At 39.5% G+C, this 25,423-nt stretch overlaps 1 pseudogene across 1 annotated transcript; it reads right to left on the bottom strand.

Annotated features, from left to right (window-relative positions):
- Positions 1-1,022: 1,022 nt before the first annotated feature.
- LOC149022723 (polyubiquitin-like) lies at positions 1,023-3,620 on the bottom strand (annotated as a pseudogene). Its single transcript, XR_016172452.1, has 2 exons — positions 3,366-3,620; positions 1,023-2,507 (listed from the first exon to the last, which is right to left on the bottom strand). The product of XR_016172452.1 is annotated as a polyubiquitin-like (transcript).
- Between the last annotated feature and the right edge of the window lie 21,803 nt (positions 3,621-25,423).

The following is a 25,423-nucleotide window of genomic DNA, read 5'->3' as shown; positions in this document are numbered from 1 at the left end:
CTTCTTTATTTTATAACAATAAGATCTTTTTTCAAAAATTTCTTAATCCACGTTTATAGAAAGAGAGAGAATAAATAGAAAGAAAAGATGAGAGAGAAGAGAAGAGAGAATAAATAGGGATTGACGAGTTAGTTTTTAATTAGGAATGACATTTATACCCATTATTTTACCTTTAAAAACCGTTCTCAATATTAGGGGGGAATAGTGACATTTCACATGTGGGGAAAAAGACAGAAAAAAAAAATAAAGGAAAATAAGATAATTAATATTATTATTTTTAAATCCGGGGGAGCCATGGCCCCCCGGCCCCTCTATAGGTCCGCCCCTAATTGGGTGGCTGATCTTCTTGCTCGGGGTGCACTTCACCTATGTTTATCTCGTGTTTGGTGGTTAAACCCACCTTTCCTTGTAGTTCCTTCTTTTCTTTGCTCAGGTGTTTCTCCTGAAGCTTTCAATGCATAAAAAAAATAAATTTGAAAGTCTTGCTTTCTGACCAAAAAATAAAATAAAAATTCAGATGTACAGTGCAGTTTGATTGTATATAATGTTAGGCCAAATCTCTCTTGGTTAAAGGCAAAGGGTTCATATGAACTATAACCGATAATTACGAAACTCCATAAACAGGTGACAAAGACAATGTAGAATATCAAATACAATCACATTTTATCGGTAATGTCAAATACAATCACATACTCTTTCATATACTAGTATAGTTCCCAATGTGTTATCACACATTTTCGAGCAAAAATAAAATTTGAAGGAAGAAACTAGCCAGAAGAGAATTGTATATTGGTGGGCTTATGAGACACCACACATTTCTTACAGGTTTCTTTCTTGGATACAACACATTCACTATTAAGAAGGTGGGGTGGAATTCATTGAGGATTCCTATTCTAGCATTGAGGATTCAGTGGAAGTCGTGTAAATGTGAACTTAACAATTTTGGATAATATACTGGCACAAGGTCATCAAACTCAAATTTCTGTCATTTTACCTTATCTGCTTAGTAGTGTATCGGCTGCTCGGGATCAGTTGGAATGAAGAGCAATCTCAACTGATTTCAGAATCCTGATTCTAAAACACTGTTGGTAGCAGTACTAAAAATATACACAAAATGGACAGAGTTCCACTCCTTTAAAGCCAAAAACCATGAAAGACAAGCAGAAACTAACCTAGCCTATCCTACAAAAAACAACGTTCAGTATAGGTTCACTTATGGACAAACACCAGAACTTTACAAGTATATATACTAGATTCATGAAATACTTAACGAACCTGCATTCTGCAATGGAGATCCATGTTGCTTACGAAAATGTCCACAGCCATATTTCAAAATGGACAGCAGGAGACTGCAGCAATGCCCGTTAAGACTTCTTAGTAGAAAATTCTATTGTTGTTTTCTTCCAAATCCCATAGTTTTCCAGAGTCTTTTCTGAATTGACAAGTTTCGTTGCATTACAGAAGAGCTTAATTGGTGCAAGTGCAGTGCGTCTTCAAATCATAGCCTTCAACTCACGTACTGTAGTAGAATAAGGAGTTACATCCAATTCAACAAGCTCACTGTTTTGCACATCTCTTGCCCGGACATATATGGTGATTTGAGTAACAAGAGATGAAAGTGAAATAACCAGATTTAGAGTGGAATCTTTCTGGATCAGATAGCTGCCCAGGCTTGCATGCTCCTCCAGCCGTTTACCAGCAAATAGGAGGTGCCACCCAGAGTCTGGACACCTAATCTTTTGATTAACCTTCGCCATAAAATCCTTAACAGTATCGGAACTCTCTACTTCAACTGTAATGGTCTTTCCACTCCATGTTTTGACAAAAATCTGAAATGAGAGAGGTAACATCTCTATTAAAGACTCTTCAGTGATTTTACAATGAGCCAATGTCTGGTCATCCACAAGCTGCTGCCCAGAATAAATAAGCTTCTGTTGGTAAATAGGGATGCCACTCATGCATTCCACTATTGATTTCACATCACGGATGGTGTACAACATCTTCACTTCAAGCCTCATGCTCTGCCCACAAGGTTTTTTCACAGATATTGTCATCACATCCCTCGGGTTAAATATCAATTGCAATGTTGCTTCATTCTGGATATCATTAGCAGCCAAGGTCCAGTAATCTTGAAGTTTTCTTCCAGAGTAGATCAAGGTGAAACAGTCAGTTGCTATGCCCTCTTGTTCCTGAATCATAGTTTTGCTGTTTTGGACGGAATCCTGGGGTTCTACTTTCATTTCTATGGTTCTCTGGTTTGGTGGTAGCCTGATATATAGCTTCATTCCAACCGTACTTTGAACAAACAGATGAAGGGTAGAGTCCTTCTGGATACCATAATCAACCATTGTGTGATCGTCGTCTAGTTTTTTCCCGTCATAGTAGAGACTTCGATTCTTTCCTAAAATGCTTTCATTGTCCCGGATCTTAGCTTTAATATCTTTGATTCTCTCTCACCTCTTCACCTTCAAGGCCACAGTTTTCACAACCTTCAAGAATAAATTCATCTGCAACAGTGAAACATAAAGAAAGAACAAAAGAGAGAGGATTTTAGGTTCAGGGTAACATTTTGAAATGACTTTACAACCTAGATACGCAACCAAAAAAAATATTGAAACTGCAGACTGTAGCTTCCATTGCAGGTTGCACAACTGTCATTTGGCTCTTGACCTGCTTAAACCAAAAAGATAAAGGAAGACAAAACTTGAACAGCGATAAACATGGTTGGGAAATGTGATCATCAAGTAGATAACTCTGTTCGTCACATAACCCATGTCATCTTCAAACAGAAAACAATACATGCCAGGTGATAGCATCATGAAAGAGCTCTAACACTTGTTTCGACGAGTGATAGAGAAAGGGAAATACATATCTGATAAACTGAGACTCAATAAATACAAATTCATTAATAGTATGTCTGGTTTTGTGATTTTCTGGATTTCAAATTCATTGAATCATGAATTCATTTAATAACCATTTGGAGTTATGAATTTTGCTAAAATACTGGAAGTATTCAGATGTCATGTTTCAGGAAAATTCCATGGGTACCTCTAAATTAACCCGAGAAAAATCAAAACAACCCTTAAAATCACATAATCATGGTAATTTGCCAAATGAATCAGTTCATATGATTAGGATAACCAAACAGTTCTGATTCCACAAATTTGATCAAATCAACTCAAGCAGCATTGACGGAATTAAGCAATCAAACGCACTATAAATAAGGAATGCAGCGATTAGCTACATCAACTGAATGAAAGCAGGACTCGTAACTACCCACACCGATATTTTAAAGAGTACCAGAAAAGAAAAACTAACTTTCATAGCCTAATCAACTCACAAGAAGATCAAACAAGAAAGTTTACCTCTTCGTCCTCGGAGATCAACGAAGCGGACCCTGCATCGCTATTTGTGCTTGCCTGAAACCTGTTACCTCTCGCCATTGATGTTTGAAAACCCTAACAAGTTAGATAATAAATGACTCTTTCCTACCAAGGAAATATGAATCAAACGATCATTGCATTAACTGAAATCTACCATTTTGGAAAGCAAACTTCTCCAATAACAGAAGCATTTCATGCATTTTTACTTTGGTTTGGCATTTGCAGGCTCTACCAAGTACCAAGTACCAAGTAAGGTCTCTGTGTGACTCTTAACTGTAGCATTTATATAGACGAGCAACTTCTCGGAAAATTTTACAAATTTAATCCACGCATTTGGTAATCACGCTAGGTTTTAAAAAAGATTTATTCAATAAGATATTTTAAAAACAAAATTGCACTCAAAAAAAAAAAAATATATATATATATATATATATATATATATATATATATATATATATATATATGATAATTTTTTTGTAATTAATATTCTAGCATGAACTACTCAAATTACTCTCAAGTCTTTCAATATAAACTATGAAATTGATGAATAATAAGAGGACTGAGAGCTACAAAGATAAGATGTTGTCTACCCTAGAATTGCCAAGAGATTTAGGGCCTGTTTGCTTACATGAATCCAGAGATTTGAAATCTCTGGATTCTTGAATTTGAGATTTATACTTGTTTCGCTGTAAAAATCTCTAGATTCATAAAATCTAGAGATTCATCTTTTTACACTAAAAACATGAATATGTAGATTTATGGGTATGGGGTGAAATTTAGATATTTCATTGCTACTATAAAAGCCCTAAACATTTGCTCATTTTCATAAAAATCACATCCACCAAATAGTTTTTTAGGACGAAAGCCATGTCGTAGATTTTATTCCACAACCAAACAGTTAATTTTATGAATTATGACTCCATAGATTTGAAATCTCTAAATATTTGAAATATATAAACTCATGTAACTAAACAGGTTCTAACGGAATTGGTAAGCATTTCTCACAAGTTTTTATATAAAAGACTTGAAGGCAATTTGGGTAGTTCATGATAAAAAATAATTGGGCGAAAAGAATTATCATAAAATTTAGAATTTGATAATTATTTTAAAAATAGTATCCATTTATTAATTTAAGTACAATTTCTGAAGAAAAAAAATATTATTTAATAAATAATTTTTAAAATTTGACAGTTTGAAAAATTTTCCCTTTTCAAATTTAATGTTTCCATGTGCTTTTTTTTTTTTTTTTTCCCAACATTATTAAGATGTCAAAGATGACTACAGTCTCTTTCTTCTTTACATCCATTCTTTTTCTATCTTTTATATATCCATGACTACCATTCAAAACTTTTTCTTCAATAAAGTGTTGAATTGAAAGAATTTAGATGTCTTTAATATATCCGTGACTAACCCTTCAAAACTTTTTCTTCTAGTGTTGAAATAGAAAGAATTTAGATGTTAGGATTTATTTTATCCTAGAAAAGATCGAAAATGAGCGAGTCTAATTAATCTTCAAATTTTGAGAGATCAAGATCTAATCATCTGAATAGTTTGAGTCCCTCATAAATAAATAGTTTTATAGAGTTTTTTCATTCTATGTTACAATTTTTAAGCGGTAAAAATCACATATTTGTAAGAATTGTTACAAGTGGACGAGATTAAAGAAGAAAAAAAAAAGTGGAGAAAAGAGAAGTAGAAATGTGGAAGGGATAGGGAAAGAACAGAAGAGGAGATAGAAGTAGCAAAGTTTAGTGGATTAATTGAAATTTTTATTAAAAAATAGTGTTAGATTCTTTTTTTCTTTTGGTAAAAGTGTTGGATTCTATTTTAGATTAAATTTTTTAATGATAATTAGAGGTGGCTAATTGTGTTTTAGATTAATTACCAAAAAAATGAGGACCAATTTTTAGATTCGACACATGTCACACAATTAAATGTGTGGATTGAAAAAAAAATTCAATTCATGTGGATGGGCGGATCCAGACTCATTTTGATTGCATTGAAATTTTTTTTTTTTTTTTGGTAAACATAGCTTTAATTAGAAGAGTGGCAAAAAAAAGCCAAGACATCTTGATTACAAGTTTCAAGAAGCCAAGGAGTGGAATTAGACCAGACCGTCCTACTTGCCAAGGACAGGGCCTTCCTAGCTAGATAATCAACTACCGAATTAGCCCATCTAGAAACAAAATGAACCGACCAAGATGGTTTCAAAGAAAGAAGCTGGCGGATATCCTCCACCACCCGAAAGGCATCTGACATCACATGCATAAATGGGTCCACAAAGCAATGAACAAGGCTCTGAGAATCACATTCAAACATTGCGTCTTTTACCCCTAGGTTCATGCACCACACGATCGCCTCCCTTAAAGCCAGGGCTTCACCCGTGAAGATGCTCGAACATTCTGCTGGAATCGACACAGCTGAAATACAGAGGCCACTTGAATCCCTTAGCACGAAGCCCATCCCCGCAGCATTATTGCCCTCCGCCATAGAGAAATCTGAATTCATCTTCAGTACACCATCCATCGGTGGGATCCAGAATCTAGGCACACAATCAGTGGGAGCAGCCGTCGGCATCAAAGAGCTCCTAAATTCCTGAAAGGCATTCCATGCTTTCTCCACGATCTGCTCAGGGCGCCACAACAAACCTTTGAAGCTGAAATCATTTCTAGCTAACCAGGTAAACCAGCAAGTAAATAGGAATAAACTAAGCACCTCTCTATTCGTCTTCTTATCTGGAAATTGCAGGGTATCCCATTCGTTCAAGATCTAAATCAAGGACCTCTGATTACGACCTTCAGTGATGATCAATAACCCCATACCAAACCATACCGCCCTGGAAGCCTCACAATCAAACAGGATATGGTCAATTGATTCGATCCCTATGCAGCATCTTCCACAGGTAGGGTCGATCCTCACTTGTCTAATTTGCAAGTTCTCCCTTGTAGCCACAGCCTGATTCATCGCCTTCCACACAAATGTTTGAATTTTTGGGTAACACTGCGCTTTCCAGATAAGCTTCCATGTCTTGGTAGAGACTTCTTCCCATTTGTGCCTCCGAGATGTTGATGGAAATGACCAAGCTTGATCCTCCCTAATGTTGCATAATAGATGATATGCGCTTTTCACTATGAATACTCCATTAGCAGAACCTCCCCAGATAACTTTGTCCTCGGTGGTAATCTCCCAATCTGAATTTTTAGAATTGCTGCAATCTCATTGTTTGTAAACAATTGATGTAATAATGGCCTATTCCAGGTTCCTGTAGTGGGATCGAGCAGATCGGATACCCACTGGCAAGAGCACCAACTGGGTTTTTCTGAGTATAGTCTGAAATTTGGTAAAGTCGGGATCCAATTTGAGTCCCAGATTGGTGTACTCAAACCATTACCAATGATAGAGATTAAGCCTGCTTTAAGAACATCTCTACCCTTCAAAATACTCTGCCACGCCCACAAAGGACACGCTCCCTTGTGCGCCTCCATGAAATCACAATTGGGAAAATATACAGCTTTAACAAACATTGCCCAAGTAGAATCTAGTTGAGACCAGAGCCGCCATGCCACCTTAGAAAGAAGGGCCCGGTTATGTAAGATGGGGTCCCGAAACCCCAAGCCTCCCTTGCTTTTAGATTTACATAATCTCGACCAAGACATCTAGTGCATCTTTCTTTCCTCATCTTTTTGGCCCCAGTAAAAGTTTGAAATGGTCTTTCTTATCTCGTTATGCAATGAAGCCGGTAGAAGGAAATGGGATCCTGCATAAGAAGACATGGTTGTAGCAACGAACTTAATGAGAATTTCTCGGCCCGCTTGAGACAATAATTTAGCCTTCCAACCATGGGTCTTTTTGCTGATTTTTTTCCCCCACTTCTTTGAACAAATCATATTTCTTAACACCAAAATCTGAAGGAAGCCCAAGGTACTTTGTTGGTCCATCGCCATATTTGATCTTGAGACCTCGCGCAATCCACCTCCTAAATCGCATAGGGGTATTAGGACTGAATGTGCAAGAGGACTTTCTTTCATTGATCGCTTGCCTACTAGCTTGACAATAGAGGTCTAGACTTGCCTTAAGGTGGTTGACTTGTTGGGAATTCACATCAGAAAACATTAGGCAATCATCTGCAAACAGGAGATGTGAAATCTGAGGGGCTCTGTTTTTCACCCTAATTCCTTTGAGTAAGCCATGGTCTTCTGCCTCTTTCATAATAGAGCTAAGCACCTGGGAACCAAGAATGAATATGAAAGGAGACAGAGAGTCACATTGCCGAATACCTCGAGAGGGGCAAAAAGACCCTTTCTCCACCCCATTTAATAAAAGAGAATATGACACCGAAGTGATGCATTCCATAACCATATCTACCCATCTCAAGGAGAAGCCCAACTTTAGTAACGTGGCTCTAATAAAGGGCCATTCAAGCCTATCATAGGCCTTCCTCATGTCCATTTTCATGACAAGAAATTTTTTTCTTCCTTTTCTTCGGTGTTTCACATAGTGAAAAATTTCATGGGCCATGAAAATATTATCAGAAATAATCCTACCAAGAACAAAAGCCGATTGAGATGGGGATATGATACCTGTGAGAGAGTTCTTGAGCCTGCTTGCAAAGATCTTAGATATGAGCTTCACCACCACCCCGCATAGGCTAATTGGTCTGAATTGATCAGGAGACTTCGGGTTAGGGGATTTGGGAATTAGGCACACAAAGGTCCTATTCAACTCCTTCGGCATTGTACCAGTATTGAAGAACTCCTTTACACTTCGACATACCTCTTCATTAGTGATATCCGAGTATTTCTGATAAAATACTGGAGGAAACCCATCAGGCCCAGGAGACTTTAAAGGCCCCAATGATTTCAAAGTGGAAAGAATCTCATCATCCTCAGGTGTCCTACATAGTATCATATTCACATCCTCCTCAATCATTGGATGTACCCTATCCAGAGCTTGAGATAGAGCCACTTGGGAGATGCCCTCAGAGGTTACTGCATCACTAAAATGATCTAACAAAAGCTCATGTAACTGAATTTCATTAGCAGTCCAAGCCCCATCACCTCTTTTTAATTTGAGAATTCTATTCTTTTTCCTTCTTTGGATTGTAGAAGCATGAAAAAATGCAGAATTCTTGTCACCCAATTTGATCCACTCGATTCTAGATTTTTGGTGCCAGAGCATCTCTTCTCTTGCTATCTCCTCATCAAGCAAGTCCTTCAATCTCTCCTCCTCATCCATGAAGTCCTTATAATCGGCCTTCTTTTGAATCATATCAATCTGATATTTCAGCTCCTTAATTTTCTCATGAACATTGCCAAAATCCTCCTTGTTCCACCTCTTATATGCTTTTTTACAATTTTCAGCTTTTTGACAAAAAGGGGGTAAACCAGCCCTAGAACCATTCGACCTCCATCCACGAACTGCCACCTCTTTGCATCTGGGGTGCCTCATCCACATAGCTTCGAATCGAAACGGACAAGGTTCGCTAACCTTACTTCCTATCGAATCCATAAGCACCGGGTTATGATCCGAACAGAAAGCGAGCGGGTTTAATGGTAACGGATGCATCTTCAAACAATAGATTCCACTCAACATTAGCAAGAACTCTATCAAGCTTGATCCGGATATTGGCCTCTCCTCTACGCCTATTATTCCATGTATAGCAAGGCCCATGGGACCCTAGATCCATTAAACCACAATGAGAAACCATGTCCTGAAAACGTTTGATGTCCCTACTTCCCTTTCTATTGCCACCATCCTTTTCATGCCAACTCAGAAAACTATTAAAGTCTCCCAAACACATCCAAGCACCCGTTTTTTGATTGCTTACTCTCATGATTTGATCCCAAACACTTTGTCTTTGATCTCTAATGGGGGCCCCATATACACAAGACATAAAAAAGGATTTACCTTCACCCACAACTTCCACATCCACCAAATGCTTATCGGCTGAAATGATATTGATCTGAATGCCATGTCTCCAAAATAGTGCAAGGCCGCCTGCTGAACCCACAGAATTAACACATATAAAATCCTCAAATTTCAACTTTCTATTCATCTGAGCAATTTTCCCCAGCTGGCTTTTTGTTTCAGCTAAGAACAAAATATCTGGAAATTCCGAGTTGGAGAGGTTTTTTAAAGCCCGAATTGCCTTGGTACTCCCCAAACCTTGGCAATTCCAGCTAAGGATTCTCATATGGCCCCATGGGACTGATATACCCCAGTCACCACTGGTTTAGACTCTAAAAAATGATCAGCTTCCTCCATCTGAGATTGAGAAGATTCAGGTACAACCAACACTCTCTTCCTTGGACGACCCCTCCTACCCTTAGCAACAATTCTAGAGGGCTCAGCCACGGTTAAGCTGTTTCTCTTCTTGGAACTGGGTTGAGTGGGAATGTTTCTGTTAATTCTTGAAGTAGGTGGGTTCCTGTGATCAGCAGTGGTTTGGATTGGTTCCTGGTTATCAAGAGCAATGGGCTTGGGATTTAAGGGAATAAAATTAGGTGGGCTTAAGTGAGCAAGGGATTGGGTGATGGCTGGCCCACTAGAAGTATGGGCAATTTGTAAATGCTGGCCCACCAGGGAAGAGGAGGCGGTGGGAAAAAAAGGGGAAAGGTTCTGCATCTCAACGTTAACAAGAGGGAAGGTTGACTTCGCTGGTTCTAAAGCTCTGGTTTGAGACAGGTTACACTCCGCCAGGTGATTCAGAAGAGAGACCACAGCATGCGATTGGTCAGGACAGTTGCGAAGATAGTCTCGGATAGGTTGAGGAAGCTGGGTTTGGGGTTCCGTATCATGTTGAACAGCACCTTTTTTCTTCTGATCACACACAGCTAGAGGCAGCGATGAAAGAGGTAAGTTGTAGGAGCTGATTTCAGAAAGTATTTCCTCCTTCCTATCATCAGAATGGTAAAGTAGCTGGCTGGACCTGGCAGTCATCAGGCTTCCACTGTCACGAATCATTGCATTGGATGAAGCACCTGGCGCTCTGTCTTCCCTCGAGTGAAACGCTTCCTTCTCGAACTCGTGCCCTATCTCCCAACGGAGATTCAATAGAACCACTATCACCAGCCACCGGAAAACCTCCATCCGGAACGTAATCCGAGTTATTCCCTTCGTTTTCCACAGAATATTGCTTTGAGAAGATAGTTTTGGCTGTTCTGATGAGTCGAGCATCAGTAGTCACGCCTCTGATTTCCCCTGGACATTTCGGTCTTGGTCTATCTCTACACTGGCTCAGCTCACTGCAACCATGATTTTCACGGTGGACTTTGAGGTCTTCAAACCTCTTGATACACCTATCGTCCTCATGACCGATCCTTCCGCAGAAGACGCAATACGCTGGCAACCTTTCGTATTTTACCGCAGCCTCAACTGAAGGCCCCTGTGAACTAGTCACTTTAATTTGCACTCGCAGAGGTTTATGAATATTGATTCTAAACTGAATATTGATTCTAACTCTGGCTCTCAGGTATGAGATCTTTGTACCAAACTGCATCCCGTCAATTAGCATCACCGTACTTGTCTCCCCCATCTTTCTGACTAATTTCATCGCAATCATTGGGTCCAGAAATTCGGTAGGAACACCATGTATTTGAATCCAAAATTCACAGAATTTAAACTCCCAACTCTTCTTTTCATTCCATGGTTCCAGCACGATGAGATTTCCGGCAACCGTCCAAGGACTTTCTTTCATAACATTTTCTTTATCCAAAGGGTGTTGGAATTGAAATAGAAAATTTCTTTCCTCTAGGGTTATGATTTCCACCCTATGGCAAGTATTCCACGCTCTGAGAAGGCCTTCTGTTATTGCCTGTTTCCTGAAATTTCTCCCTTCCATCACGTAACCTGCAATGGTATTCTCCCAAGATTTAATCACTATTCATCCGCAGCATCCAAAGTGACCTCGTCGTCTGATTCCTCCGAACTGTATTCCCCCCCGGGAGTATTAGCTTGAGTAGAGGTTTGGCTGCTTGGAGATTTCTGCCGCTGCCCAGAAGTTCTGATAGGGACTAGTATGCCGGGAGGAGGAGTATCCTGATCAGTAGGCTCCATTAAAAGCTTAAAATAAATCGCTCAGACACTTTCCTAGTAGAGAGATTCAACGGACCGAATAGCTGCCTGTCTAAGAATCAATGTAAAAGGATATCACGCCGGTAGGCGGAGAGAAATGACATGCCGGTAGGCGGAGAGAAACGGAAATTGGTGAAGTCGTTAGGTTGTTCACTGTTTTTATTAAAAACAGTACGATAATTTATGTTCTTGATTGCATTGAAATTTAAAAGATAGCTTTTCATAGATGTTCCCGCAAGTAGCAGTAGTAAGGCTTAAGAGGTTTAGGGTTCAAACCTACCCCTTTTTTGCCATTTTTCCTTTTCCATCGTCTGGTATTATGTGCAATTAAAATAAAATAAAAATGAATACATAATGGATGAGAATCTTCTTATTGCATGTCTCCATGGTTACAATATGTCCTTCAGTATTAGAAATAATTTTTAAGAATAAAAATAATAAATAATAAATTCATTTTCAATTATCCAAGGGTTACAATTAAAACTTTATTTTTAAAGAAGAAACAATTAAAAACTAATTAGAAATTAACTCATATCGCTAAGCTTTCTCCTAAAATCTCAATCCCTTCTAATAAAATTTTCAAAACTTCAACAAATTTACTTGTACAATTTCAATTTTAATCCTCATGCTTTATGTTAATATATTTTTTTTAATAGTGTACCTATGACTGTGTTACCTATATTTTTTAATACGTGGGTTTCATATTCTTTTAGTACTGCTGTATTTAAAATGGTTCTAGAAATCAAATGATTTAAAATAGACTTCCTTTGTTGTTTTAGCAATGTAAGTTGAATTGACGCATTGGCCATTGTTGGTAGACCAGACTTTTACTTGATTTAGTCACCCGAGTTGAATCAAAAGCTACTACAACCGAATCAAGGGGGAACTTAAGCTAGCAGATGGTTAAGAAAAAAAAATAATAATAATAAATAAAATAAATAATAAAAATAATAATAAAAAAGAAATTCGATGCCATTATATTACAAGGTTGCCCCCAAGTGGTGAAAAAAAAATGACAGAAAAACACAAAGGAGGAAAGAACAAGTGATAGGGCCATAGGGGTTGATTGGGTTTAGAAAACTAGTTCAAAATATAGAGTTTAGAAGAAAGTTGGAAGGTAAGTAAAAGGGTATGGTGGTCATATTACCCTTCAAAGGATGAAAGATATTTAAAAACTATTTTAAAAAGAACGTGTGTCATTGCATGTAATAATTTGGGGTGTTTTTCTGTAACTTAGACCCTCTTCTTTGTGGTTGCTGCCTCAATGGTACTCCATGCATGAATGCACAATTTTGTTGAGAGCTTCCTAATTTGAAGTAAGGTGCATTATTTGTTGGAAGTAAGGTGTTCGGATCAGTTTACGCACACCTCGTCTAATCTTTTGGAAAGAACTTATATATATACATAAGGTGGGTCAACAAAGAAATGCACCGAACCAAACAATATATATATATATATGCTTGGTCTGACTGAGTGGTATTGCTGCAGTTCAAGATTAATCAGACCAGAATCAAAGCCATCAGCCAATAGTCCAGATTACAAACCATAGAAAAGGGCAATTACAAATCATCCCCTCTCATATCTCACCCCTTAAGTTATAAATGAAAAAACTCCCCGCCATAGTGCATCAAACTCTACTCTATCATCGCTCATGTACGTGCAAAACGAAAAACCAAAGAAACAGTAGTACCTAGTTTAATATGTAATGCAAAACACCATGCATCCAAAAACCAAAACCGATGCCAACATCGAACTGGTTCTCATCCCTAATTCATTGTTAAACCAAACTAAGATTGGTAATTTTTTGAGAACCAACAGTATTAAACTTCTCAATGATCCTCACCAAACAGAATATCAAAATATCATCCACACGCAACAGTAAATACAATGGGACAAAATTTGAAGTGATAAATAAAGGCAACTCTCACACTCACTCCTCCTAAACCCTATACTTACATGAAGGTGTTAAATCCTCTTAATTTGTAACCCTATTCTCAAAGTTGAACCCTAAACCTAAAATTACAATTATACCCGCATACCCAATTCTCAGAAAAACATACAGGTGTGTGAAGCTCTTCACACATTTTCTTCCTTCACCCTACCAAAAATTACCCACCATTGGCACCGCTTCCAGAAACCACCCACCACATCCCCCGAACATTTGGGTTACTTCTTCAACCTGCCACATTTGGACTACATATCTGTGATATCCCCCACTAACCTAACCCGACATGTATTGTACATTTGGAACCTAAGAGAGCTTGTGCTACCATGTTATGCGCCTTAAGGATGAACCCCACAAGTCAACCTATAGATATGGAAATAGAAGATCCATCCTAGGCAGCCATACAAGATAGGGACAGAAGAAATAAGTCTCATCCAGATGGAATAGAAGATGGATACTAAGATTTCAAGAGTAGCACCTATGAGATTGCCCCATTAGGTAAATTCCCATGATGAGTTAATCTAGTTATGTGAGCACTTAATATGTATTGAATGTACACATATATGGGTTGGGTAGTAGCAGTAAGAAACCCCAACATACTCCTAATGAATGGCCCATAAGCCCAAGACCTAGGTAAATAATGGAATTGAACCATGAAACAATTGGGACCATGACTAGGACCTGCAATAGCCATATGGCTAACAATAAGATCACCCGGTCGATACTCAATTGACCGTCTTATTGACCCAATCAATAGTTCTAAGTTTGGGGTTAGATATGCAAAGGACCCTTGAGCCCCTGAAATAGCCCCTAATACATGACTTATATATTTCATTTTGTTTAGAACAAAACAAAACTTGGGAGAGAGGAGAGAAAATGAGACCAAGGCTCTAGAGACTTGCCCAGCAAACTTGGGGATTAGACAGCTGCTAAATTGCAAAGAAAATAGTGAGAGCAAGTAAATCTCACTCTCCTCTATCTCCACATATGCTTTTTCTTAAGATTGGGTAACTATGAGCCTATCAATGAACCTATTGATGCTAAGAATGGGGAGAAAACCTAGAGGGCTTTTAGATATGATGATTACTATATGTTTAATAGATTTAGAGTAGATTATGGTGCATTTAAATTGAGATCTCAATAGGGAATGCATTCCAACTGGAAGTTGATCCAAGAATGGGTGAATTGGAACATTAGGCAAGGGAATGGATTAGAGACCAATTGGAGGGAAAGTATACCATAAGAATGTTGTAAAATGAAGGGATGTTGTTGGGAAATGCATTGGAACTTGGGGGAAAAAAGCCCTAAAATCTGAATTGGGATTTTGTCAGGCAGACAGGTGATTGATATAGTTGTTTGATATTGTAACTATGAAATCTCCCATAGTCCTAACTAGGAAACCCATATTGTAGGTCTGAGAACCCGGAATGCAAGCATGTGACAACTATGGGCAAACTAGGTAGAGACCATTGGATTGGAGTCCAAACCCATGGAAGTGGATGGTGATGATGCTGAGTTGGGAGTTCTTCTAGAGTTTGGAAGGAGATCTAACTCAAACATTGACGGATTTGGTACATGGATCAAGTGTTCCTTGATGACACATGTGGAAGGTCCCAAAAATCAAGTAAGTGAGTAGGAGCTAGGACAAAGCCAAGGGCTTTCAGAGCCTTGAAATATGCTCCTGGAATTAAGTTCTAGAGGTCAATCAATTGGTAGGTGACCCACTTGGTTTCGGGGTAAAAAGGGCAAAATTGAAAATTTGATTTTCAATACCCTGTTTAATGTGTTTTTGCAGGCCCTATTCAATGTGTTTTCATTCTAAAGCGTGTCATTATGATCCATAGTTGTTAGAGGATGTCACTACATGTCAGAGAGTGCTTCACGACGGTGAAGGACAGTGTGAAGATCTTCCGAAAGGCTTTTCATGTAGCAATTGATTTTTCTAAGGTTAGTACTCATCTCGTTCATTCAAATCATTTTCCACGATTGTTTTCTCTACTGCCTAGACCTTGTAGAAGGCATCTAAATACTATAATAGCCTAGTTCTTCTATTCTCTTTAACCTAGAGTGAATCCCCATTCACTCTGGTTCATCCATGTTCTTTTGGAATAATTTCGGAAAAGACCTAACTTTTGATTCGCTAGGTTTTTTATTCTTTTTGCATTGTTAAATGCCTAATCAATGATAGATCATATTCTTGTATAATTTCAGAATTTTTTTATGTACTTTAGAAGTAGTTTAGAACTCAATTCGGAAGTTGGTTGTTGATCTAAGTCAATTTTGTCTGTGCTCGAACATGGCTGATTGGCCTGGTCGCCCTGCGTGACCAGCCCAAGTGACCCATACCCCATGGTCAACTACCCCGGTCGCTCTAGGCAACCCATTTGATCAACCACTCCCATCAGTTTTCGTTTTTGATTCTCTTTTCAACGTAGGGCTTCTAAGGTTGTTTATAACCTTGAACAAGCATGTAATGACTTTTTGGTAAGTGTGAACATACCTTTGATTTTCTTTGCGGAGTTACAATTCGATTGCAAGATGATGACGTTCACTTGTATATAATCATCATTGTATTCTTAAATGATATGAATCTTGCATATTCATATACATGTTGTTGTTCTAAGATTTTGGTATGATATTAATGCTCTAAAATTACAAAATGTGATTGTTTGAATATGATACTTGTGAGTTGGATAGTCTTATGTGAATTTGGACTTGAACTAGGATTGTGACTTATGAAAAATGTTTAGTGACTTTTATTTCTTTTATGGGAGGTTGTCATTTGGTGTGATTGTGAATTGGGGAACACCGGGTTTTGTACTCCTAGTTTGGGATATCAAGGGCTCTGGTATGGGATGTTGTCCTTTGATGCCCCCAACACTTTTCATGGTTGATGTCTTTCATGACTAAAAGGTCTAGAAGAACATGGTTAAGCGCCCCATCATGTCACACCCTATCGGTGGGGGTATTGATGCCGAGTGACCCGTGGCAATAGTGTGGGTGTGGTGTGTGCTCAAGACAGCTAACCAACCAGTGAGGGAACACAACCAAATTTTGGGGGTCATTCATTGGTAAGGTTACATATAATAGGCTTAGGCTCATGGGCACTCAAGACTGGTAACGAACCGGTGAGAGGACATGAGAGCTTCCTGCCCATTATATGTGGATGACCAATAGGGTTAAAAGGAGGTGTAGTCTGAGTTGGTTGGAACCATAGGATACATTGACTCTAGATAGGGTAGGATACTGAACTAAGAGTGTGAGATGCATGAGGGGAGATATCTGAACATAGATGTCATGATTGAGTAGTTGACCTGCATTGGGCTAGGTATATCCTTGGCATGCGCTAGTACTCATGGCAATGGTGTGGTGAGAGAGCGATGACCTAAACCCCAGCCACGGTGATGATCCGAGAGGGATGACTTTACCCCTTAACCAGGATCTCATGACCAGTAACTAACATGTGAGAGATCATATCTCAAGACCGGTAACTAACTTGTGAGAGATCAGAGTGACGAGACCTACCTAGAGGAGGTTGGTATCATGTGTTTATGCATGTTACCATATAGATACTGGCATCGGTTAGAGTATAGTAGCATTGCTGCATTGCACTTCATATCATATCACATTAAATGATATCTTAACTTATGTTGTGATTTATGGTTATATGTTATGGACTACTTGTTGAGTTCTTTTGAGCTCACCCCTCGAGGATTTGTTGCTTTAGATTTTATTGCAAATTCTGATGCCACGTATCAAGATTACGAAGTGCCGACAACCGATCCGTACAATGTACTAGATTGCGGGGATTACAACATACAAGGTGATGAATGTACATGTCACGACTGTGCATACTAGAATTAGCACGACTCATGAGTTGATCAATACTATTCGCCATACAGAAACTTTTGAGTTACCATTTAATTAAGGAAACTTACCTGATGTAAAAACCTTAGGAGATTTAATTTGATTCTCTTTCTAGTTTGACAATTTCAGTTGTGGCATCACTTCTGCACTTTGATTGATTTTTGAGATCCTTCTAAGATCCTTGTTATTTGATATATCTTGTTTATTATATATGACTTGATTTATTCTTGCTCATGATTAATGGTTTATGATTATCTAAGACCTGATCTTATGATTGTGGATCACTCCCTCGAGTATTCAGGTGGATGGATACTAACTGAGTGGATGTGACAATAACAACCAACTTATTCCCAAGCATCGACCACATGTGCTATAAAACAAAATTGGTGATTATTTTAGACAAGTGATTCACCCCTCATGAACAGTCACATGTGTGCATTATAGTTAGGAAATTTGGCTGAAGAAAAGGTTCACAACCTTGAAATTGGAACATCATTTGGATCGGATCAAACACCCAAGCAAGGTGAGGGGAATTGGATGCTTGTTTCAAGTTTAATTATGCATTTTATTTAATTTAACAAAATTGAATGGTTTGCTGCATGTTTAAATGTTATGAATTTAATAAGTCATGCATTCATTGGGTTCATCCTTGCAGGTGGTTGTGGTATGATTGCATTATATCTATTAAACATGTTTTTCACTCTTATGATACAATTGAATGGCAATGGTATGTGAGATTGGGAATTTGCATCCAATATGATATATCAGGGGGTGATTGTGGCTATGCCATTGCCTCCAACTCCTCATGCATCTCCACATGTTCATGCATTCTTGCATATGCACATAGTCAAGTAATTACATTGGGTAGGTCTAAATCTTGAAGTGCAACCACCCTCTCAACAGGGGTATTGAGGTTGACAACCCATGGTATGAAGTAGTGGTATTGGTAGCACTCAAAAGCTAAGCAAAAACAATAAGGGAACCAAGTATACTAGTTTATCATTCATGTCATGCCAAAATAGCGGGCGCTTGAGGTGTTGGCATAGGATTGTCGGGGTGTACATCCAAGATAGTGGGTGCTTGAGGATCTATGCTCCTAATTTAATAGGTGGGGGATACTAGGCCAAGAGTTCAGCATACTTGAGGTGGTATTACTTAACCATGGCATGCAATTTGAGTAGAGGACTTTGCATTAGGCTAGGCCAATCCCTAACATATACCAGCCCTATACCAATGATCATGCATTTTATTTTCTATGTCGTAATGATGATGATGAGTGGTGAGGATGTTAAGGAATGAGATTATGGAAAGCTGACGTGAGATGTGATACAGGTGGACTAAAAGACCCTTGACCATGGTTGTGGTACAAAGTGTGGCCTTTACCCCAGACCCCCAAACGTGAACTGAGATATATGGACTCAGTGTGGCCCTCCCATAAAGGACCGGTATTTACTTTAAAATGTGATATAGTAGTTACAGACCTGCACAAAGATACATGTATATGGATGGCATATAGGACTGCACCCCATGCATCATGGTTGTGTTTGTTTTCCCCTAACGAGTTTGGAGGAATTCATCCCTTAGAAATCCTTTCTTTTAGATGATATTATAGGACATAAGCTAGTACAATACCGTAGATGCCCCAACCTAAAGAGGTAGGCAATGCGGAGTCTGAAGAAACTTTGGTGCCTCTACATGATGCATTATGTTCCTACTACATCTGTTCTTATGGCTCGGACATGTCTTAGGATAGGACATGTTCATTGTTATGTCTTAACATCTTCATTTACATTGTGTTTTTTTTTATTTGATATTTTGCATGGGTAACCATATTAACTCAGATCTATGGTTATCAATACTCCCCTGATAAACTATAAATACCAACAACATTAGAATTTGTTATCTTTCACTTTATGACAAGGATATTATAAATGATCCTTAATTATGGTATTGTATCTGAAGGTCCGATTGGGGATTCGTGTGAAATCCCACAGGATCCTAACTTGGAAATCCTTATTGTAGGTCAAAAAACCTAGAGTGTAGGAAGAAGGCTGTCACACCCCACCCGTCGGTCTTGATTACCCGCCCAACAACCCGTGGGAGTACCCGATCCACGGCCCTCTACCCATCCAAATAATAAATACAAGTAAAGATAATCGTGAGCAAGAATAAATTTCAATAATTAAATAAACGGATTACAGGAATCCAAATACCCTAATAAATAATCAAAGAAAGAATAATGATCAAAATAAATAGTGAGTTCAGGAGAAGCAATTCAAAATGACTAAATAAGTTTCTTTCCGTTTTCTTTTTCTAAAGCTAGAAAATGTTTCTCATGTTTATCAAGATGGTCAGCAAAATGTTTGGCAACTTGTCTCCTACGCCCATCAATGGGTGCTATAAGCGCACTCCATGCACTCGCAGTAGCTCCCACACATGCTATCTCCATCTCCCATTGCTGGTACCACATCCTCTTCATGCTAGAAGGCTCCTTCATGGGATACCAATCCATTTTCCGGCACATATCCTCCATCTTTATAGGCTAATAATACATAGAAAATAAAGGAATGAGTTCTGACAAATTCAGTAAGAAGAACATAATTCTCATCCATATGTTATCATCATCAGAAATGCATATATGATATGTATGAAGTGCAAAAATATGAATGCCACTAAGATCTAACTATGTGAGTCTCTAACAGTTGACATGCTTTAAGTTATACACCAGCCCTCCTCTGGGTAGGTTTAGTCACTCTGATCCGGCAAGGATTGGCTACCTCTGTAGGGATCCTAGGTAAAAGGGTAAGTCCACACCTGGCTGTGGTTAAGTCAACACTCTCTCACCACGACCATTGGCATGAGTACTGGCGTATATCAGGGTTTCTAATCCAATGCAAGTCATAATGGTGACATACTACATGAAGTCCAGATACATCCCCTATGGCACCAACCAACTCAATTCAGTATCCTTCGCAACCTAGGAATGAGAATCGTCACAGACTGGCTACTGCTATTGGACTCCACTCCCTAACCCTATGGTCATCCACATATTGTTGGGGCGGAAAGCTCCCATGACTCCTCATGACACCCGGTCCGCTCCTTGGACGTCCATGAGCCCAACCCTAACATATACAACCCTACCATTGTATGAACTGTCACATCCACCCAGCCGGTACCCTACCTGGCATACCCAAGTGTGTGATCCACAGCCCCGAAGATCAAGTATCGAGGTAATCAACCTCCCACATAGACAATAACATAATCATAAACATAAATAATCAATGTGCAAAGTATAAATGAGAGATCCAATAAGGAAGGAAATAAAATCATGTATCATCAGAGTACGAAAGGTAACAATAATGTCAAGATCATAAAGTAAAGGGAGGCGGAAATCTCACTCTACCAACAACGGAAAAGTAGTTCCAAAAAGAAAAGGAAAAGAGATCAAACTAATCCCAATAACAAGTACAATGAGTAACTAAATCATTCTCAATCTTATAGAGAACGTCTCTATAAGTATAAATCTCAAAAATGGCACAAGGGCGCTTCCACTCTATCGACGGACTAAGCATTGTGTGCATCATGACCACCCACGGAATCTTCAATGTAATTGTCGTAACCTCAATCACCTTCTTGGAGATATGTCTCCTCTCCCTCCGCTTCTTCATACGAGCAGTCATAATACTATGAGCCTGTAGAGAAATCTAACAATACATAGCACAAAAGGAGTTTCAAAAGAAACCCAGTAAGGCAATTAATCCATAATAACATAAATGACAGGATTTCAAAGCAAAGTAAGATGCAATTTGATATGAAACATATCATGCATTATGATTCTAACTCTATATATGCTGGTCTCTATTGGCAGACATGCTTTAAGTCATAGCACCATACTTCTTTGGGAAGGTCTCATCACACAACGCCGTTTGGCAATGGGTCCGGCATCCCTCGGGACATTCCATGGCTGGGGTTAGGTCACCACTCTCTCACATCACCATTGGTCTAAGTACTGGCACATGTCAGGGTTAAAGCCTAGCCAAATGCGAGTCTTCTACTTAGTTACATCAACTCAGCTCCAAATATGTCCATTCCTTGCCCCTGGTGATCCTTTCCGGTATCCTTCACACTAGAGTCCTCATAGTCCCTGACTATGGACTCATCAACCCTATTGGTTATCCACATATGGTAAACGAGAAGCTCTCATGTCCTTTCACGGGTTGGTTACCGATCTTGAGCGCCCATGAGCCAAAGTCTATCCATATGCAACCCTACCAATGAATGCCTCTTTCGAGTATCCACAATGTGATCCATGTCCTCTAACGGATTGGTTACCGGTCTTGAGCTCCCATAGGTCCCCATTGCTACAACGGGTCGTTCGATCTCAATACCCTTCCGACTAGGGTCTGATATAACGGGACATCCTAGCCAAACACTTCTAGACAGCCCTAGGTATGACAACCAACAGTTTAGGAAGGTGTCCAAAGGGCATCTTCGAAAACATCCTATAATATTCCCGTAGGTGTCCAAGGACAGAAGTGTCAAAAGGACACCTCCCCTTTCCAAAACATACCTAATCATTCACAACCATAAATCAATCATATCACAATTATAGTAACTTCCCATATGGAAAGAAATCAATAACATGATCCAACTTGTATATAATTGGCAAGTAAATCATTCATGAATTAATTAACATAAACAAGTAATGCTACTGTAATTAGAGTAGTTGCATCAGTAGAACATCAATATAAGAATCTATTTATGGGAACATATCGAATTCAAATATGGAAACTAAATCATGCAATCTATGTAATTAAAAAAATAACTATCCTTACCTTAAATAACTCACAAAGAATCTTGGGGATCAAGGAAGATCTTGTCTAAACTTGGAAAGGAATCCTAGACAGTGTACATACCTTATTAGGGAAGATCTCCAGAAGATAGGAATCAAATCAACCAAAAATAAACCAAAACAGAGGCTACTGTCTTCATTGGTCGATTGATTGGTCTACTAACTTAGTCGACCAATCAGTCGACCAACAGAGTCAGTGACAGACAAAATCAGAGATTTTTTATTCGAAATCCGAATTTTATGATTCAAATTGTCACCAAACAAGAGGGAATATGCAGTGATAGTGTATTGGTCTATAGAGGACTTCAAAACCCTAATAACATCAAGTCTTCAAGTCACAAAATAGGAAACAAAAACTTACCATAAATAAGTTAATCAAGGTTCTTGGAGAAATCATGGCAAATTCATGGACGAGAAACTATAAAATGATGGATTATTAATTTGATAAAGAATTCATGAAAGCATGTATAGATCTTCTAGAAAAATAGATCTAAGATTGAAGAACATTGAATCTAAAAAAGGAAAGAAGATGAAGACATGGTTTCCTTCAAAAGCGAGTGATGATCTTGATGAAGATCTTCCATCAAGCTTTAAATCCTTAGGAAAAGAGAGAAGATGAGTAGAGTGATGGTTGCAACAGAGATGCAACATCAACTCTACGGTTCTCAAACAGAAAAGGAAAGAAAACTATAGAGAATCAAAGATAGAGAAGAGAGGAGGATGATCACATACCTTGTGATGCAAAAGCAAGAGATTTGATGAAGATCCAACAAGAAAACCACCAAGGATGCAGAGGAGATGACTTGAGGAGAGCTCTGGTTCATTCCAGGAAGTTTGGAGGCACAAAAGACAAATTATACTCGAAGATGGGCTTAAATAGAGAAGCCAAGACCTAATTCAACAAAACAAAACCCATTGGTCGAATGGCCCAGTCGACCAAGCAGTCGACCAATTAGGACAGCAAGTCCAAAATAGGGATTTGAAGGCTCAGATCAAATCCAAATATGAAGGGGTTTTGCACACACACCAAGTGGCTTACCTAGTATGTAGAAATGCTTTCGAACCAAGTCAGAGAGTACTCCAAGTCCATCAACTAATTCCATCTTCATCAGGGTGCTGTTTCCTTTTCAGTCCCGAACAAGTTTTCATAAATGGAACACTGTCATCAACTCTCATGGATTCTAAGCCAAACACCAAATCTTCCACTGGGATGGCCCATAGTTGACTTCTTGCTTTACTTCGGGTTGTCGGACCTACAAACAACAGGGTTTTCGAGTCAAGGTTAGGGCTGGGTTTCACACAACAGTGGACCACTGAGTCTTTGCACGGATTGATTACCACTGTAGGATGAAACAGAGTCACATCACCATCGTCACGGGTCATCCGGCTTCAATTCCCCTACCGAAAGGGTAGTAGTATGTGGGGTGTCTAGCCATGCAATTCTAGACTTTACCTAGGTATGTCATCCAGTAGTTATGATAGTGCTAGAGACATTAGCAAGCATGTGTCACATACCATAGTCCTCTGATATCTAAAGCCAAGATATCCCAATGGAATACCCTTTCCATCAGAACCACAATACATCAACCGTCATCATATCACATTCATAATCAATAAAGTATTTGCAAAGACAATACAAACAGCAAGTATATGATAGGATCAACATTCTATACACAGTTACAGCAACATGTACAATTAAATATCAGTAATGAAAGACATTGGACTTGCATGTTCAAGTCATTACATAAAGATAAGATTGTATGTCCTTACCTGTAAATAAGTAGAAATCCTCTAGATTGCAAACCATAAACAATTATAAGACTTTTACTAGAAACAGAGGACACCTATAAACAGGGTTACAATAATATATAAGTTAAATGAATCAAATTGGGCAAAAACCAAAAGTCATATGCTCTTTGGAAACCAGCCGGTCACTTGGCTCAAGCGATTGCATTGAGCAACCGCCCCAAAAACAATATGTTTCCAATTCGAAATTCAGGCTTTTGATCATCCAATTTCAATCCGATTTTGGGATGATCTCAATCTAAATCTCGAACCTAACACACCCGTAGCCAAGGGGTAACACAAAACCTAACAATTATCGCTAATTGGTCACCCAAAATCCTCCCCTTTATTGGATCCATCCTTTTCACGAAAGCAGGGTTTCGTTTTGGGACAATATCTCATCAAGAGCATTAAAAAGGGAGGTACTGTAATGAGAGGATCATGAACAACCAAAGAGGAAAACAAATCTACTCTATTTAATAACTAAACAAGGAGACTGAGTGAATGGAGATTCACTTACCTCAACCAGATCAGTAAGAAAAAGGAGGGAAAACTTTCAGATCACCAACAACACTTCGCTCACCTTCCAGCAAGACGTCTCTATTGCCGCCTAACCACCAAAAATAGCAATCCCAAATATAATATTCGTCAAGTGGGTGAGGGTTGCTATTTATAGAAGTCTAGGGGCAAAATAGGGCAAAACAACGTAACCAGGACTAGGTGGTCGCTTGGTCCAATCAACCGCCACTAGCAACCACCCCTAGTATATTGCTATACAAGGGTGCTTTGCTTAAGGGGTTGAAATCCAAGTACAACCTAGCCCTAATCAACACATGAGGGAGGTTTTACCTTCATTCCGGACATCTCCAAACACCACTTGCTTTCCAAAGATCCAACTTCCAAGTAAGGCAGGTTCTTCATCAAGAGAATCCAGATCCATGGGGTTTAGGGTATGGATCATGGACTTCTATCCAAACACTCCACAAATTAACCCGGCTAGACCTTCAGGTTCTCGGACCTGCAATACGGATCCCGGGTTAGAAATACGGGGGCTATTACAAAGGCAAATGTGGGCCATCCAAGTAGAGACTATTGGGTTAGATTTCGAACCAATGGAATTAGATGGGGGTGGTCCGGGGGGGGGGGTTCTTTCGGGGGGGGGGGGGGGGACTAACGGGGGGAAAAAAAAATGGGGGGGGGGGGAAGAATAAAATGAGGGGGGAAGGGGGGGGGGGGCAAAAAAAGGGGGGGACCCCTTTTATAGGGGGGGGGGGGGAAAAAAGAAGGGGGGGGGGGGGGGGGGGGGGGGGGGGGGGGGGGGGAAGAGGGGGGGGGGGGGGGGGGGGGGGGGGGGGGGGGGGGGGGGGGGGGGGGGGGGGGGGGGGGGGGGGGGGGGGGGGGGGGGGGGGGGGGGGGGGGGGGGGGGGGGGGGGGGGGGGGGGGGGGGGGGGGGGGGGGGGGGGGGGGGGGGTGGGGGTTTTTTTTTCTTGGGGGGGGGGGGGGGGGGGGGGGGGGGGG

This window comes from Hakea prostrata, chromosome 3 (genome assembly GCF_041222555.1).
Source record: "Hakea prostrata isolate BN-2017 chromosome 3, UWA_Hpros_2, whole genome shotgun sequence".
NCBI lineage: Eukaryota > Viridiplantae > Streptophyta > Magnoliopsida > Proteales > Proteaceae > Hakea > Hakea prostrata.
The sequence above is the reverse complement of the archived record's forward strand: the minus strand, read 5'-3'. Positions and strand labels throughout refer to the sequence as shown.